Source organism: Mastomys coucha, unplaced genomic scaffold (genome assembly GCF_008632895.1).
Source record: "Mastomys coucha isolate ucsf_1 unplaced genomic scaffold, UCSF_Mcou_1 pScaffold20, whole genome shotgun sequence".
Taxonomy (NCBI): domain Eukaryota; kingdom Metazoa; phylum Chordata; class Mammalia; order Rodentia; family Muridae; genus Mastomys; species Mastomys coucha.
The window spans coordinates 140,799,937-140,805,014 of record NW_022196903.1 but is presented as its reverse complement, the minus strand read 5'-3'; positions in this window follow the sequence as shown (position 1 = coordinate 140,805,014).

Below are 5,078 nucleotides of genomic sequence, written 5' to 3'. Positions count from 1 at the left end.
GACACATATTCGCCCCCTAATTTTGATGTGTCTTGACTAACTCTATGGCTGGGCATTTCTAAACCCTCCCTGTAGCTAGCACACATTCCCCTCTGGCCTTCTTGGCTTAACACCTTCTAAATCTATGTTTTATCTTTGCTGCCCTATTACCTTCTGAGCAGCACCCCTCCTCCAATAGGGCCATTTTCCTTTCCACCTACATTGCTGGGTGATGTTCTTCTGCAGCTCTCAAATCTGATCCCTCTCCCTCTGAGTCATGGTCATTCTCCTCTTTCTCTCCTCCCTCTCTGTTCTTGCCCATGGAATCTAAAAGTCCCTCCTCTGTCTTTCTGCCCAGCCACTGGCTATATGGCAATTTTTTTTATTATCAATTGAAGACAGCTGGGGGCAGGGACCCTCAGGTCTGGAAGTGTGACTTTGGGAGCCAAATTAAGACACAACATTAGAACCAATTCCCAACATCTCACCTTTTCTGTCCAAATGTTTTTGTAAAAGCCTCTTCTCTTACATACAAATTGAGCATAACTATAACAATTATGTAAATTACAAACTACGACATATAATTAACATCCAGTTCATCATACTTGTCAGTTAAAGCACTCTACTATTTGTCCTGACTTAAAGAGTTTACAATTCTATACTTGAATTATGTTTTGACTTTAACTTGTATTATCATCTGAAAACCATCCTTTCTACATCATCTTCCTCAATGGTAAACAACTTGAGTTTGATTATGAGATATAATTAGTCTTCAACCCCATCAGAAATCCAAAACCAAATTATTATCTGAATGTATAGGAAGCATAGAACATAGCTTTCAAAACTTAGCCAGTTGGTAGAGACAGCTGACTACCTGGACTGTCCCCATTCCTCAAAACATCAGAGGATCTATCTTCAGCCTTCTGGTCCAGAACCATCTGACACATCTTGAAATGAAGCAGGAATTATGAAGGACTAGTTTACTCCATCTTGGCAGAGCTAAGCTGTTGACTATCCCCCACTGTGTGTTCTTTGTGGACAGTATTTTTTTGTCTGTAGAATAGGGTAATTTTTGCCATAACTGGAGCAACTCCATATGGAGGTTTTAATGCTCAGTTTCTTCTTTGAACCAAGACAGGGGTGTGATCAGGAGCACAATTGTCTGTAGTCAAATGATCTTTAATAATGAGTTAATATTAAATGTCATATTCTGTGGGGTTTTTTGAAGACTATCCATCTCTATAAAGTATATCTGAACTGTTAACTTGACCATTCTTAGTTATTTCTGTTTGAATATTGTAGAAAGCCCCTTAATATAATTAGATCAGGATCTAATATAACCATGAGTTTACTTGCCTTACTTAATCATCCTAAACAGTTTGCAATAACAGTTATTAGAAGGACTGGGTCTAAGCCTTGTATTCTTAAATGAGTTGCATAGGCACAATGCCTATCTAAGAGTAATTATTAATTTCAAATTTTGTATTAATATAAGAAATTTATACCAATGAAAACATTAATTCTATATCAGTAAATAAATTCTGTACCAACATAAGAAATTATAACATCAATTTTGCATCAATTATAAAGATTTCTACCAATGTAAGATTATGGCTATATAATGCTTTGTTCAAGAATAAATTTAGTAATCCATTCCATCTATTTCCTCTCTGTTCAAAATTATGACCATACCTAAATTACCCCTTAAAATGACAACCTACCTATACTTTGTAAAAATAACCATAATCAGACACCCAAACCCAAGGGATCTGGATAACCACTCTCCATAACTTTTTCCTGCTGAATAGGGGTGATGAAAAATTCTTTAAAGGGGTAGGGAGGGATAGGAAAATTAGAAAATTTGTTTAGGCTTAAGAAAGCTAGCTTTAGCATCTGTTATCCAATCTCTGCATGCTTAGAAGGCTCAGGTCTTGACTGAAGTTTTGACTGGATCCATCTGAAACATTGGATGAAGTGAGGTCATCTAGAATCATCAGTTATTCCTGAAGCTGTTTTGGAAGCAAGTCTCTGGAAACAGCTTTAGGAGGTAGGAGGCTAGAACAGCAGATCAGTCCGGCATCTCTGAGGGTGAATCTTGTCAAAGCTGTACATTCTATAATAGATGAATCTCACAACCAAAACTTTTAGTAGTATTAAGATACTCATATGGATTGTACAAGGTGCACAGATCAGTTAGGGATGAATTTTTGTTCCTTGTTTGAGCAGGTGAAAGACAACTGCCTTTTCATGAGTTAATTTAATCAGTAACTAATTACAATAAATCTTCATTCATACCATATGAAGGATGGCAGAAAGAATCTTAAGGATTCTATAACCAACAAGATTTACTGTCTAACTTTAGCTGAAGTTTTGGCTAGAGACATTTTTATGTCTAAGCCAGTTACTGCTATTCCCATGTCTGGAAATCAGCAGATCAAGTTACCTGTGCTGTTTGATTTTCTCGAATTTTTCTTTTCTGTCTATAGCCAAGATCTTCAGGGGGTCTTTGCCTGCCATTTCTGATCCATATCACGCTGGAAGGGGTCCAAAGCCTCTTCTCCTTTCCTGTCAACACAATCTCTCTCCCACAACACCATGTCCTTGGTCCAGTAACCAGAACTCATTAAAGGTATACAATGAATCAAATTTAATAGCTCCGGGTCAGCTCTGATAGTAAACTGCCTCATGTGTTTACATCAAGACGGTCTCTCGTAATTCCTTGGGTGCACGTCCTCCCGAGATTTGAGTGGGGGGTCTCCCCACGGGGGTCTTTCATTTGGTGCATTGGCCGGGAAAATCTAGAGTATAATAATACTAATATTTAGTTCTATGATTAGAACTATCTACTAGAAGGAGCAGGGAATGAAAGAAAAATTAAGTTTGAGGCCTGTGCTGGCTAGTAAGAAAATTCCAAATAGGCCTGAACAAAAGCAAGCAAGCTGTTAGACATCCCGGGAACTAGCAGGCCAAGAAGAGATAAACCATAAAAATAAGAGAAAACATGCAAGGACATGTCCGGGTGGGCCCAAGCATGCAAGGACATGTCTGGGCAAATGACCCAACTGAGTAATGGGCCATCTAGTCCTCTTAGATATGGTTTGAGGTCAGCCAGATGCTCTGTTGACTCAGATTAGCACCAACCTTAGGAATTTCTGCTTTGATCTGTACGTACTATAGCTGATATTTGAACTAGCCAATTATGTATAGCTACGCCAATTATGTATAGCTACGCCGATTCCCCTGTTTCCCCAGACCTTTTTCCTATATAAACCCCTAACCCCTGAGCCTCAGGGTCAATTCCTGTGTCTCTTGTATGAGATACGTGTCGACCTGGAGCTCCGAAATTAAACTGCCTCTTGTGTTTACATCAAGACAGTCTCTCGTGTTTCCTTGGGTGCACGTCCTCCCGAGATTTGAGTGGGGGTCTCCCCACAGGGGTCTTTCATCTCTCTCCCAGAGTGTTTTTAATATCATAAATACTGCCAAGCTATTACAATGATCTTCATTTTGATAGTTAGAACAACTCAAAGCAATTAAAACAATCTAAACAAATAAAATCTGTTGGGATAATGCTCTTCCATCATCTCCTGTTTTGTTCTTACATGATTAAATTTTAATAGTGAGATCAAGGCCTAAATTTCTACTGTCTGAGATAGGTTAGGCTGCCTATCATCTGCTTTTCAGCCTATAATTTAAGATCAAAAGCCTCAATTATTTACTCATGTAAGTATACTTAAATTATCTCTTCTATAGAGATTACTATCTCTATGGGTACCTATGTCCCCTCCTCTTTATGTAACTTGAATTAATGTAACTTTCTATTACCTGTCTAAGTTTATTCTACTTACCTCCTGCTTCTGACTTACAATTTAAAATCAAAAGCCTCAAAGTATTTCTTTATGCCATGTATACTTAAGAACATTTAAAACAATTACCATTATATTCCATTCTATCCTTAAAAACAAGTAATCAAATTTTATTTGTCTCTAGCCTTTGATTAGCAGGCAGTGTCTACCATTTGACTCTGCTTCTGAGCAGCCAGCCCCTTTCTTTGCATAGCAGGGGATCCCAGCGCCTCTGAGCCCAAACTCTTTGTATCATTGCGTGGGGAAAAATCCCCATGTGGCTTGGGCAAAATATGTAGCCAGCTAAAAAGCCAATTCTCCCCAAATCCTAATCTTATATCATGGTGTGAATCTCCAATTAATTTTAAAAAGTGAGTTCTTGCCTAGCACTGCACCTGCCCAAGAGCTCTATGGATTTGCGAATGAAAGATGCACATGAACCAGCTAATTTTGATATGCCTTGACTAGTCCAGTGGCTGGGCATTTCTAGACCTCCCCACAGCTTTAGTCAAACCATTGGACACATTGCCAGCCTTCCCCTGGAAGCCGGTATCCCTCCTGGAGAGCTAAACAAAGGCTCTCTGCAGACCGTCACCTCTCCTCAGAAGTAGCCGCTTGGAAGTCCATCCACCAAGATACAAGACTGCCCATCACCTGAAGGCTTCTGAGTTGCTGGGACTTTGGTGTCTGACACTGCAGAGTTTACATTATGCAAATATCATGGAACATAGAGACTTGCTTTAGTATTATTACTATAAAAACCCTGGCCCCCTGAGTAAAGTGGAACTGCCACGCACACTTTGCGTGAGGGAGGTATCTGAGGCGTAAACTTCAAGGAAAGTCAGTCTCCTGCCTCCGCATTGTCGCCTGGCACCCCAAACTCAGAGGTAGCCCAGATATGTCCTCGTACTTGTGTGCTAGGGGCCCACCAAGATATCATTTCTTTACAGCTAGAAAAAGAAAATTCGGACATTGCTCTCTGACCGTCACCAACCTTCCAACCTCCTAGTCAAACCCTGGCTTGGAATGTTAAGCCATCCAAACTAATTGCCTCCAGCATTTTGGGTAGGGCATTAAAGTTTACAGAAAGAGACAGCATAGAGCATTCAGCATTCTAGATTCAGCAGACAACATTCAGCATTTGGACTCGCTCGCACTCGGATTAGAACCAACTTTGGTGGACTAGGATTTAAGATTCATGCAGTCTGTAGCCCTTCCACCCCACCCCCGGGCCCAGAGTGCTTGGGCCCAGGG